This window comes from Ooceraea biroi, chromosome 11 (assembly GCF_003672135.1).
Source record: "Ooceraea biroi isolate clonal line C1 chromosome 11, Obir_v5.4, whole genome shotgun sequence".
In the NCBI taxonomy this organism is placed as follows: Eukaryota; Metazoa; Arthropoda; class Insecta; order Hymenoptera; family Formicidae; genus Ooceraea; species Ooceraea biroi.
In genome coordinates this window covers 5232283-5246834 of record NC_039516.1, presented here as the reverse complement: position 1 = coordinate 5246834, position 14552 = coordinate 5232283, and the positions used below count along the sequence as shown (strand labels likewise).

General features: G+C 44.2%; 1 protein-coding gene across 4 annotated transcripts in view; it reads left to right on the top strand.

The window, feature by feature from the left end:
- The window catches only part of LOC105275886 (zinc finger protein 608), a 150484-nt gene that overhangs the window by 34556 nt on the left and 101376 nt on the right, over nt 1-14552 (top strand). For 2 of the 4 annotated variants that reach the window (XM_020030513.2, XM_020030509.2), the window contains exon 2: nt 4-145. The gene's annotated coding sequence lies outside the window, so the exon portion shown is untranslated. Of the gene's footprint in view, nt 1-3; nt 152-5051; nt 7035-14552 lie in introns of those variants that run through there. The other 2 variants (XM_026973904.1, XM_020030511.2) reach the window with 2 other exon arrangements.

The following is a 14552-nucleotide window of genomic DNA, read 5'->3' as shown; positions in this document are numbered from 1 at the left end:
CAGGTGAGACACTGACGAAGATGAAACAATCTCCGGAGAGAGGAAGATGAAGCTTCCTTACCTAAAGATCAGATTCAGGATGTCAAAGGATAGTGCACCGTCATATCCCCAAGCAGAGGCAAGGAAATTAAGTCGCAAGTCGAAGGTGAGGGTAAGTAGATACGTCCAGCTGTAATCTACGATTATTTCTACTTATTTTCTTTTTTATGGATATCGCTTAAGGGGGGAACCTGCTTTAGAACGCTGAAAATAAGATATATTTTACGAATTGTTTTTGGAGAAACTATACAGCGGATCATTATAAAACTTTTATGCATTTATTAGTACACGTTTAAAGATAAAAAAAATTATTTTTTGATTTGAATATATCGCTTGTAGAGGTCGTCCTGGAGAAATCTTAGTGCAGCCGCGTCGCCGGCATTGCAAATTGGTGAGCATTCTCCTGCCTCCAAATTTCGTCTAAACTGAAAAATTGAAATATCTTCTCGTTATTTATGAATTCCCATCGTCGATGAACCAAAGAGAGCAGAAAAAAGTTGAAAAGTGCCAAAATGGTGGAGCTTAGAACACAAAAGTACGATTTCTAGGCAAAGGTTTTGAACTTTTTCATGCAAAAATAATTGTTTAACTTAATGTTTTTATGAATATTAAAGGTTCATCGACGATGGGAATTCATAAATAACGAGAAAATATTTCAATTTTTCAGTTTGGATGAAATTTGGAGGCAGGAGAATGCTCACCAATTTACAATGCCGGCTGCACTAAGATGCCTCCAGGACGACCTCTACAGGCGATATATTAAAAAAAAAAAATAATTTTTTTATCTTTAAACATGTACTAATAAATGCATCAAAGTTTTATAATGATCCGCTGTATGGTTTCTCCAAAAAAATTCGTAAAATTATACCTTATTTTCAACGTTCTAAAGCAGGCTCCCCCCTTAATTGACATTTGCGCGGCCTGCGCTCGCGCTCTGTCGAATATTCCTTCGAAATGCATGATTTCGAAAGTACCGTTACGTTTTCTACACGAAAGCGGCGTTACAATGTCGATGGATCATTGCGGAAATGTCACGTTTAGTTTTCAACTAATTGGCGATTGGCTCTTACGAAAGCATCGTGAATTACTGGCCAAGTGCCAATCGAATCTATCGATTGCCTCTCTCCACGTCTATTCGGAACCTGAAACGTTTAAAAGTATCGGCACTCCCTGCCTTTACTTAACCGGAAAAGTTTGCTAATACTCTCGAGAGAATCCGCGCTGCTCGTGTTCGCGTACGAGCCACGTGGACGAGGCTCTCCACGGGTGTCTAGTCGCGGGAAAAAATTTATGTTACCGACGCTTCAGCATTTTTCTTGCCGTCGGTTCCGCCGTTAGCTCGCTAGACAAAGGCGCGGTTTAACAGGACCTCGTCGCGATTCGCGGAAGGGGCCGACGCGTTAAAAGTTCTCTTAACGGCCGGGAGCTTCTTTCCCTCTTTTCCGTGCCGCGGTAATTTTCATTCTTCCGACGTTGCACGGCAAGATCTTTAATGGCTTCCACGCGGTAGGAAGCCTTCACATCACGGGCGCCGCACGGGGGGAAACGCGTGCTAGGAGATAGAGCTGTGCTATATATACGCGGAGGGATCGTTCTGTATTTCAAGCCGACTTTTACCGTCCCGGCTCCGGGTCCTCCGGGAAACGGAATTGTCTCGAAGTTTCTTCATTTAATTAGGACTCGTCGTGAACACACGAGCAATTTTTCGAGCAACTGCCTGGTATACACCGAGATCTCTGTGTTGACCACGCTCCGTTGACGTATCTCTACCGAGATTGCAGTTAGAAATTGAGATTTTTCGCGCAAGATTTTGAAAAAGTATCAATGCACTTTCATGTGTGTCTTTCCACGTGTCTTTTTCGAGGTTAAGCCACGAGATCGGTATTCGACGAGCGGCATCGATCCCTGAGGAGGAGAACGATCGCTCCCGAACAATTTATTTCCAGTTATATCGGAGCAAGGTTATTACAAGCAGTCGAGGGCCATTAAAGTGCAAGCAACAGCTGGAGTCGCTCCCGTGATTTATATCGGCGCGAGTCGAAGGTCTTCATCGATTTTATCACGTCGTCGGACACGTAGTTTGCGGATCGACCGAAATGCGTGGCCGAGAAGATTATAATTGCCGTGTACGAAATTGGGCCTCTCCCATTCTTTTTCTTTGCTGATAATAAACCGCGACACGTGCGCGATAGAGTATCTACATCGCGGTAACGACGTCCGATATCAAATGTCCGATGCGCACACGGGTACCATAAATCCGCGAATTCCCTCTGCGTAAAAAGTAAAAGACCTCACGGTTGAATTTATGAACGTTCTCGTTAGTGCAACGCGATACCGCGCTTCTCTTTTTTGCCCTGTTAATGAATAAGGGAAGTTCAGTAAATTCAATAAAATTTGAAACTCTGCAGAAAAACGTGGAAGATAGTTCAATCATCAAACTTTTTTGGCTGCGGCTGAAAAACGATATCAAAGGTTGTAGCAATTTTTTCGCATATAAAACGAATTTTTTAAATTTTTAAAAAGAAGGTTCCGAAATGGTTAAAAATGTCGACAAAGGATTCTGTGAGGAACTTGATTGCATTTTATCGCGTGTACAGAATGTCATAGATACCTTAAAAAAAATTAATGCGATTATTGCGCATTGATTTTCATTGCCGTCAATTTTCTGACATTTATCGATTGCCTTGAAAAAATTCATCAGCGAAGCAATGCAAACAGGAAAAGGAATGATTATCATCAACTTGTGACGAATGCGCGCTATCTTTGATTTTCCTTGTGTAATTTATACTTAGTATTCGCTTTATCACCTTTATCTCTCAATGCGACTCAACCACGAAGTAACGCTGCCGAGCCGTACAAGCTCACTACATATTTATCGACCACGACGTGATTTGAATATGCGCCTGTACCTTTAATGCATTCTCAGTATATTACGCTTACGGTACGGTAGCGAGGAGCTCAGGGATGCTGGAATATGAGAACATGGATCGACTACCGTTATTATGAATTACCATACATTCCGCAAATTGGCGTAAAGTATCGCGAATAGAAAGCAGGAGAACTCCGGAAGAGTCGATGTATTCAGTTGTCTGTAAAAGTGAACTATTAAAGCAAAAGCTAACAGGATAGAACGTAGGCAATTTACCCTTATTAGATTTACTTTTACGGAAGCCAAAGGTAGTAATAATAATCATTTAACGTTTTGATAACTGCTGTTATCATTTGTGGCACACGAGGAGGAACAAAACCGCAGAAGTTACGCATAAAGCGGAACGTGACTCAACGCACGCGGTTTCAAAAGCGTCTAAACGCGGGTTTGATTTATAATACGTAAAGAGTATGCTCTGTTGCGGAAATGAGCCCATCAATTACGGATTTATGTCGAATCGGGAGCCATTGAGCTCGTCGAGCGCCAACGAACGCATCGCTCTGTCTCATTTACGGTCAATTAACGCGCAGCGCAACGCGCGGAGATTAATAAACACGCGACGCCCACGCGGAAGGCAGACAGAAGGTACGAGACGGGTATAATTTAGCGGCAGTTGCGAGGGGGGAGAGCGTTAATTGAGAATGATCGACTCTCCTCGTCGACTCGGCGCGGCGTGGCTCCGCTCCGCTCCGCTCGGCGCGGCTGGAACAAATAATGGCAGTCGGATCGAGGCGCGTATCATGCCGCTGCATCTCTCTCGTCTTATTCCGTTGCGCTGCGCGCCGCATTTCTCGTGATTCCGATTTTTCCTCGTGTTGGGGCACGATAAAGAGGCCACTCTCCCGCCTCGAAACAAGATTGATCGCGAAGCGTGCTCGTGAACGCCGCAAGGAAGGGCGCGGGAACCTCCTCCTCCCGCACCCACCTGGATTTTCGCGGGAACGAAGAGAGATTAAATTAAATCCGCCATCGAGAGAGGGATTTTGCGGAATAATTTATCATTAATTCTTGAAGAGGAACCGAGTTACCTTCGACGTTCCACGGTGGCGAAGCATTTATTGCGCGCGGTGCCTTGAACGCGTTTAAAAAATAAATAAACGCGGGAGATTGATTTTTTACTCGGTAATGGAGCTATCGTGCAACGTCAATTTTTCGCAGATTGTACAGGATGTCCCAAAGTTGTTATTATTCTTTTCATCTTTTGATACTTTGATTAATTCAGGATTCGGGCAAGACGCCAGATTGATCAAAGAGGACCGTGGATGAAAGGAGATCCGAGGAATCCGGGCTATCCTGCGTCCCAGAACTATCCACGAGAAGCGAGCGAGCTTGTTTGCTTTTCCCGTAAAAATATACAGACATGGCACACGATGCGAACGGCTCCGAGGTATTCGGAAGTCTCATGCGTTCCTTCTCTAAATGATTCTCTGTTCGATTGTTCTACCAATTACCAAATCCCTCGGTGTAGATACGACACGAGAGAAAGAAAGAGACAGAAAGCAGGGCAACGGAGAGCAGTAAAATGAGATGACGAAGAGTGATAGGAGGTAATGGAGTAAAGGATGGCTGTAGAGGAAAGGAAGGAAGGAAGGAGAACGAGCAAGAGAGAGAGAGAGAAAGAGAGAAAAGGGGGGGGAAGAAAGAAGAAAAGGGACAGAGGCATACAGCAGGAAGGGACGATCATGGAGGCACAATAGAAGCAGCATGGATAGACGAAGATGAAAGAGACTCCATGGAGTCTGCTTAGAGGAAAGCAGGTAGAACCAGATAGACTCGTAAAAGGCCCGCGTATCCGACGCGGATGGAAGTATCGATACCACCGTGGCAGCAACGGCGTCGAATCGTTAAGCCGCGTTTCGCTGTAGAACGCGACGTTGTAAAGCGCCGGGTTGTCCCAACCGTGCGGGCAGGTGCTCGCAACATGTTCTAAATAAACCCCCCGAGATAGAGCCGCGGTAAACGTCGGTAACGCTGTGGCGAGAGGGAGGGAGGGAGGGTGGGAGGAAGGGTGGATTGCATAAGCCTGTTGTTGGCAGTAAATCGTTTTTCTCGCATCAGCCTCGCGTCGCTTTAACAATCTTGACGGGCGATCATGGACGAAAGCACTCGGGCGAGTGCCTTCCGAGTATCTACTATCGTGGCACGTTGTTGAGTAAACTACTTTCGGAAAATGAATCTCGTATCTGGCCTTATCTAGATGTCGTATTATGGTACTATTTAGGTGAAATCCGTGAAATTGGATTTCTAAAAACCATTAAACTCTTGATGCATTAGCATCTATCCGATTAGTCATCTTTAACCGTTGTAATAACCGATTATTACACCGGACGGATTTACCTCGTAAATTACAGTTCTTATAATATTCTATAAAATCAGACATCTGATGATCAATTCAAACAATGTGTCCATTTTGTGCAATGTACAAATATACAACATTCTGTATTTTGAAAGAGAGATATTTCTTATTTCGAATCGTGCACAGTAACAGTATATCAGACTCGATATCAGAATGGAATAACTCCAATATGTTCTTGTTAGAGCACGTCCCACTTTCGCTCTGACGTTGTCGACTGTCGTGTTAGCTGTATGGATATAGCATCCGTTCACACAGAATCCTAATATATTGAATTTTCTTCAAACGATTGATAAATTGAGTGCTTGAAGCACTGTGCAATACATGTGAAGCTCGTCGCGAAGAGAGAGCTGACAAATGCTTCCTTTGTACAATGAGAAATCTACTTTGCGACGTCACTGTTGGGTAGTGTTGGCCTTTAGGCTTAGACAATATCCAACAGTTTAATATATCGAGTTTTAGAATAGATTTCAGTTCAGTTAAAGACCCATCATGTTATCGTGTTATTATATTCTCTTAAAAATTCTCTTAAAAATTAGAAAATAAAATTTAAGAATTGGGGTATGAATAATAAACGATACAAATCTTTCTCTTTTATATAATATCTCTTATTATCCAGTATCTATTTCTTCCTATTACGTCGTGTGGATTCTATTGGTTTTATAATTTAGCATGAACATTAACATAATATATAAGTATTACTATTGCAAACATAAGTATATAATAAATTTTTAAAAATGTTATCTTGCTTGTATTTTGTTTCAAAGTGTACCGCAATATCCAAAACAATACGCAATAGCAAAAAGAGAAGAATTTCTACTCATCTCGGCTGAAGCAATTCTCGCTTTTGCGCGCCACTATTGCGTTTTCTACTGACCTCACTAGACAGTTTAAACAATATTCATTCATGACATATCTATCAACAACTCGATAAGCATAAACGTTTCGACCTACATAAAACAACGTACGCCAAGTTTATCGGAGCACTTGACGGAGTCTCCCCGGTTCCAAGTATCATTAGAGAAAGACCGATTCATTCGTCCTCCGCGTGCTACGCCACTGCCGGGTCGTATTGGCCGTCGGCGATGGAGGGGTGCGGCGATGCCTCAGTAAACGCCAAGCGCTCGAGCCGTCGATGCCACGGCGAAGCGGTTATACGAGAGAGACTACTCGCGATACGAGGATACCGGCGTTGTAGTGTTGAACGTTGACGAAACGATCGACGTAGCCGACGACTCGTGTCGTGGCTCGACTCGGCGTCGCGGAAATCGTTCCGCAGTCCGGCAGCACCGACGCCGATTCACACTGGGAAGTCGCGTACGCGCCCGTGTGCCGTACACGCATATTCACCACACTCGTCCGCCTCTCTTCGCAGTGTGCGCGCCGTCGTAGTCGCGTTGCTTGGCGCGCGGCAATGCTCGTGCGCGCGTGTGAGTGCGCGGCCGCGCGCAGACGTGCGTTTGGCACGCTCGCGTTGCGCAACGATACTTTCGCGTGCGTTTAACGTTCGTTATCACCGCGCGTGTTTGTGTACGTGTATATGTGCGGTGTCTGTGTGATAATTCCGTGTCCCCTACGTGCTTCTTCCCTTGCCTCTCCTGCAGGCCGGCATCGAGGCGACGTCCGCGACGACGAGGTGCACGGTGTCGTCCTCCTCGGGATACGGATGCTGTGCTGGAGCAACGGCGCCTGTCCGCACGTACTCGACACACGGTGAACCTACGTATATACATATATACACACGTATACATTGCAACGCATGAACCGTGCACGCATGCGCCCAACGTGAAAACCGCCGGTCCTCTGCCACTCCATCGTTCTCTCTCGCTCGCTCCTCTTCCTTCTCTTTCTCTCTCGTCAGTCTCTATTTCTTTCCTTCTCTCTCTTTGTCCCTTCTCCCCTTCCGACATCTCCCGTTGGATTACCTCACGGACAAAGGATACGTAAACGGGGATATACGCGCTGGATAAACTTCATCAGGGCTCTCTCTCTCTCTCTCTCTCTCACACACACACACATCTCCGTCCCACCAACGACTATATAGGTATTGTTCCTCTCCTTGCTCCGCTCTCTGTTCTATTCTATTCTCCATTCTACACCCCGTGTGCATCGCGGTGGTGATGGTGATGATGGTGTGTGTTCGATAAGCGCAGTCGACCTAAAGATTCCCCCTCGGCGAAGGGGAGCGCGGTTTCGTCGGCGAAGATCGACGCATGATGAAAGTGTTCGTTAATTAAAGGCGTATAGGTGAAGGGATCCGACCCGATTTTCTTGGTTTGACAAAATTGTCCCGGCGCAGCGTCGTTCGTCATTTCTACACATCTACGGTTCTCTCTACACGTTTCCTCGCACACAAAACGAAACCGAGAGAAAAAGGAGGCGGGCAATGAATGTAGGAAGTTCGCCTGAAAAGGCAGAGCTCCTATTTACAGAACAAATGTTTGTTGTTGTGAATCTGTACTTACACGGGATATTCCGAGCCATTCCTCACGTCCGTGGATTATTTAGTTTGCTGCAAACTTTCTGTCGAGCAATATTTGATTAGAGAGAAAATGCAATTCGGTATTTAATTTTTACGATTGTTTAGTTACCAACACAGCCAACACACGAGAAGCAAGACGCAACTTTGCGCTGACGTGTTTTCTCTCCAAGCAACTACGGCTCGAGTTGCCGGGGAATTTCTTTTCGCCAAACGTGTCGTTAGAGACACCGGTTCGGAATTACTCTGTCGCAGTAATTAAAGCAATTTGCGAGACGATACCTCGCATAATTGCTGCGCGCGGCGCTAGAGCCATAACGGAGAAACACTCACGAGAGATAATCGTCTTTACAGTTTAAGTGGTACCGACTAATGTCGTCCGTATCCCACACCCTCAAACAGATCCCCTCACCTCTCTGCCTGCCCTCCGCTTGCCCGCAGTAAGTTTCTTCCAGCACTTAAGGGGGGAGCCTGCTTTAGAACGTTGAAAATAAGGTATAATTTTACGAATTTTTTTGGAGAAACTATACAGCGGATCATTATAAAACTTTGATGCATTTATTAGTACATGTTTAAAGATAACAAAAATTATTTTTTTATTTGAATATGTCGCCTGTAGAGGTCGTCCTGGAGGCATCTTAGTGCAGCCGGCATTGTAAATTGGCGAGCATTCTCCTGCCTCCAAATTTCATCCAAACTGAAAAATTGAAATATGTTCTCGTTATTTATGAATTCCCATCGTCGATGAACCTTTAATATTCATAAAAACATTAAGTTAAACAATTATTTTTGCATGAAAAAGTTCAAAACCTTTGCCTAGAAATCGTACTTTTGTGTTCTAAGCTCCACCATTTTAGCACTTTTCAACTTTTTTCTGCTCTCTTTGGTTCATCGACGATGGGAATTCATAAATAACGAGAAGATATTTCAATTTTTCAGTTTAGACGAAATTTGGAGGCAGGAGAATGCTCACCAATTTGCAATGCCGGCGACGCGGCTGCACTAAGATTTCTCCAGGACGACCTCTACAAGCGATATATTCAAATCAAAAAATAATTTTTTTTATCTTTAAACGTGTACTAATAAATGCATCAAAGTTTTATAATGATCCGCTGTATAGTTTCTCGAAAAACAATTCGTAAAATATACCTTATTTTCAGCGTTCTAAAGCAGGCTCCCCCCTTAATGAAGCGGCGGTTAGCTACACGCCGGATGTGTGTACACGGTTCTGCTCTAGGCCGTGTTTAATGGAGATTCCTGGCCGGTATCGATCGCGAACGTGACAGATAGATGCCCGGGCAGATAGTAATAGGATCAATCGCGGCCGGCACATCTGCGGCCCCTATATAACTTACAATGCAGCCGCAAGTTATGACGAGCGGTCGTGCGACGGAGCGAGCGGCCGGTGCATTACATGTATTATGTGTCGGGCGCGCGTATACGGGCGCGGATTACACACGCGCGCACGCACATGCACGTCGTTATTACGCGACGGGCTTGCATCGGAAAAGCTTCTTTGGACGGGGGCTTTTGTGCTTCACCACGAGCAAGCTGTTGAAAGAATCGCTTTCGCCCGTAGCGAACGGTGCGCGCGAGCACGCGTGCACTCTGTGCTGCAGAATATTTTTCAGATATATTTTTACCACACACAACAGGGTACACGCAAGTGCAGCTTTGTATTCGGGATTTGTGCGCTCGTAAATACGTTTATTTTGAATGTAAATATAATACATCGATTATGTTCTGACGCAGGTTGCGCGCGTGCAGGAAATTGTGAACATTACAGACGATAAACACTTGTAATTTATTCTAGATATGCGGGAGCGCTCGGTGTTATATACGTAGGCAGTGTCGCATAAGATTAAGATACACATACACGTGTTGTATTCGGTATAAATAATGAAGATGAAATTAATTTTGATTGAAAAATTATTCTTGACATGGCTTATTTGAATACGCGATTTAACGAAGCGGTTGTTAATTCTAAATGTTTACTGTTATTCGTGCTTTTATAAACATCGCATTATGCGACTAGTTCTAAAACTTGCGGCATGCATTTTCGTTTTTCTATTTTAAGTTGTTTATGAGGTACGCACGCTATTGTTAGCTATTGAACTATTAGAATATTACATGTTGTTAACGACTTGAGCAATAAATAAGTTTCTTTATAATTTACTAGCAAAATGTGTCTTATTTAGAATTGACTGGCTCTTTAAATCAGTAGATAATAAATTTCCACACATTTGAATCTTACTTTTTTTATTAATATTTTATGAGAATCGTCTCTAAATTGTAAACATTTTGAAACTCAATCTCTGCGTACTTACACAATGTATATTATAATATGGAAATATAGTTCCATCTTTTTGTGAAGCCTACGGCAAACACGGCTCGTTTTTTCATTCTGGATTTGCACGCGAGCCTAGTAAACTACTAGAAATGCAACATGCGGCGTTTCCAGTAATTTATTAACTCGAATGGAATTCAAGCTCGAAAAAAGCCGTATTTTGTGCCGCAGGCTTTATCTCTGAACAATATTACACTATAAATAAAAATCGAATGGCTAGTAAATCTCTCCTTTGTAGCCGAACAAACACATCTCCGTACGAAGTACGCGTATCCGCGTTTTAGTCGGCGCTTGCTCGAGTTTGCCCAAGTTTAATATCAAACAATCTCGTAACGGCGTAATGGCGAAACTTTGTAGAAACTTTGCAGAAAAAGAAAATCAAATATATCGATCACCATCGCGCTGCACGGTTTCTGTCCAGCCGCGATCCTAATCCAATCGTGTTTCTCGTCGTGTCATGCGCGACGTGACGACACGCGGATTGATTTCTCTGAAGCAATCATCGATGATCACATGACATTCGCTAAAATCGTAAGCCTTGTTAACAGTGGCCGATGCAGGAGCGTGTCATTAAATCGCCTCGGCGACTAGTCTATTACATAAAACGTTGTAACCCCAGACATTGCTGCTTTCCAGCCGAGCTGCGAGATATCATTGCCGAGCGTGATCACGCGCTTCCATTCGCGATCGAGCGACCGCGATCACTATACTTGAGCGTTCCTCTCGACGATTGATCAATTGGAAGCCTGTCCGTCATGGAATCGTCCGTTCCCTTTGCTCGCTTGTTACATCGTAACTTTGTATCGTACACGAGTAGTATTAATATTTATATCAGTATTAATTAATATTTACGTCGTTCTGGAAAAAGTTGATTTTATTTTTAAATATCGTCGTCGGAATTAATTTGTGTTTAACCGGGACTTTTATCGTATAAATAAGAAGTGGCAAACATGTTTTCAAGAAATGTTGGAGATATGCTAAAAGTAAGGAGAATTTTTCCATGAACTATTTATCATTTTCAATAGTTAGCAATTACTGTTCTTGCTACATGTTATTACACACAGTGTTCATTACGATAATATATAATCGATCGGTGAGATGCAGTAACGTTTGCAGAGAACGTAGATCCGTGAAACAGAGCCATGTCAACATGTCGATACCTCGTGTATCGACACACATCAATGATATTAGTATTAGTATTGGCATTCCCACCGGACCAGGTAGGAAATCGCGATCGTGCCGAATGTCGCGACTGTGCAACCGACGATCTACCACTCGATCTTCCTTCTCGGAACTGTCTTGAGGGCGATTTACGAGCAAGTCCGGCGGTGGCTCTTGGTCGCAAAAATATCGCGCACACGAGCGGAAGATCATCTTTACGAGAAACCGAGCGGGTCTCCTGTTAGAAATATACTTACAGCTGTTCACGGCTCGTCATGGCTCCTCGGATGTTGGAGGAAGAAGAGGAGGCTGACGAGGCGGAAGGGTGGAGGAAGACCGGGAGAATGTTTCTCTTGTTCCGACGGGCGTGGAAATGGAATTCACGGGGAAAGTTTGTCTTGTCCGTCGCGCGCGCGCGCGCAATAGTTAAGCGACAAGTCTTGGACGGGCGATTCTCAGCTCGGAAAACGACAGCGTCTCTAACCGGAAGTCGTCGCAGATAAAAGACGCGAGGTATCGGGAAACGTTTCGCGGGAAGCGGAGCGTCTTTTGCGATCGCGCGTCTGGAAGGTAGATCTTCCGTAACAGCAGAGCAGAATCGACTCGCTTGCGAGACCATTGAGGAGCAACGGAACCATCTCTGATATGGGAAACGCGCGCGTTCCGTATCGCCAAGATTTTATTCAGTTCTCCGGCTCTCTCTTTTACTCTTTCGTACGCTGCTTCTGGATACATTATAAACGATCGGTATTCCAAGAGACGCGGAAATTCTGTCTGTGATGCGGGGGACAAATATTTTCGGAGAAGTAAACGAGCGCACTTTGCAATTCGTTTCGTAAATAAATATTGGAGATATACAGTAAATGAGGAAACCGCATCTTCTCATCGCGCCGTGTGTGGGATTCTCAAACAATCCGCAGCCACGCGCTGTTTGCGGAAACGGCGATTGGCAAAATACCCGAGCATACGCTTAGTTTGCTAATACATCGACACTGCGTGCCGCCGTTGGGTCGGCATTGGCGTCTTTATTTAAATGCACGGACGATGTCGTGCGACAGGCCGAGAAGTCGCGGCCACGTGCAAAAAGCGGACGATGAATTATGCAGGAAAAATGCATGGGAGAATCAACGGCGAACACGCGTGGGGACGCGCGTACATACGCACGGTGATTACACTTCGCTTTTTGTGAGCATTCGCCGCGCACATGTTACACGTAACGACGTTCTTACAATAGTTTACTTACGTATTGACGGTAAAATGCGAATAAGCAAGCCCGCGTATTACGGATGGTATTATAGAGAGAAAGAAACTCACGACGTGATTCATTATTCATACGATGTTGATGGCCGCCGATATTTTGCATAGCGAGAACCATTTCACTAGATCGATTCACGCACGTGTCTTCTCTCCGTGGCGCACCGTATTTGCCGTTTTTCCCTCGTAGTCATCGCCAAGACGTCCCGGATACGCCGCACTTCTGTTTGCGTGCGGGTTCTTCAATCAATTCGATTGCTTCTTGGGAAAAACGAGAATTTCAGTGCAAAGGGCGCGTCGGTAAAGTGAAAAGCGTAAAACTTATTTTTTTAATTTTCTATGCTGGAATGCGTCTTAAAGAATTTATTTAAAGCATAATTCAAATATATTAATATTCTTAGAAAATATTTAAATAATTGCTACACATGTAATGCACTTTTATTAAACGATTTTCTTTAATGTTAAAAATGTATTTTCATAATTAGTTTTTTCGGATAGCTACTTACAAATCAACGAGTTAACATAAGTCTGATACGAAATGTCAGTGTTTGTACATTGTACGGCTCTTATATTGTGCCGTTTCATGCTAACGGAGTCGAATCAATCGTCCGTCGCCGACTCATTCCTCTTTATTAAGTTGGCACAGCGCGATAGCTATGTCCAGGCAAACACAGTCCGCAGCAGAGTAGATATTACCGGGTCGGTAGATGTTATTATCGATACGCGATACGTTACATCGTGGACTGTGTGAACAGCGATAAACTGGATTGTCGTTGAATGTGAGATACGTCCATAATGCTTTCTAGATATTGATTTATTGTCGCCACTCTCTCTCTCTCTTCCGTCTCCCCGCGAGAGATAATGGATTCTTAACGTTGTCGCATCTGAACACGCTGCCAAACATGTACTTGCTGATTTCTCCTTTCAGAGAGTGTTTATCCTTGTGATTCGTATTATCGCTAAAAATGTACAACGAAAATTACTAGCAGAAAGTATCGACAGAAAATATCGACTTACGTCAATTAGCTACTGAAAGCATGCTCTTCATTTCATGCTGCATGTTTTTCGCAAATGATTGGTTTTGAAGTCCTTTTTCCTGTTTACGAGATGCGGAACGTAAGCTAATTTATGAGTAAACGCGACTGTCGCGCGAGATAATCTCCGAAATAAATCTCGACTGCCGCGCGAGATTTCGGAGATCTCGGGTCGTGGATCCGTCGTCGCTCCGAATTTATTCGCCCTCGATGAATACCGAGGGCGAAGCGTGGCGAAGAAGGGTCCCTCGCCCTCGGCATCGATCCGCCAGGTGTTCTATATAGGTCTAATGTGTAATTGTCGAGGGTCGCCGGTGAATTCGTGTCAATGCGGAATCTCTTTTGTGCGCCGTTCTCCTCGCCTCGACCCGGAGAACGATTCACGGGGACGAAACGACCCATCGTACGTTTCACGTCGTGACAACCTGCGGCCTTTTAGTGTATTAACGATACTTCATGAGGAGGCAATGTGCGCGTAACTAAATGCAAAAAGAAGCAGCATCGGGTTGTCAACGTGAGAACATGGTACTCACATGGAGATTATTTTAATTTAAATTATTAATTTGTATTTAAATTATTAAGAACTTTTTACTCAACCGATGGAAGAAAATCGTTACATTACTATTTAAAACTTATATATTGCAACATTAAATTCGATGTATGTTGATAGATGTTGATTGAAGTAACAACGGTGGACTATCGCGATGATAAAATCCTGTGATGGTACACGTTAAATATGAGTGGGACGAAGGAGAGAAACGCAGCGGAATTCCTGGCGAATTGTGACAAATGCTTCGTTAAAAGTGCAACGCGGTGCAAAGTGAAACACACTTGGAGAAGTGACCGTCGCCCACGACGTGCTCATTTCCCCGCGAACGACGTCGTCGAGGAGCTCGCTTTGCTGGCAACGTCGGGATCCACGTATTTTTCAAGCTTCGGATACGTGCGCCAACTAC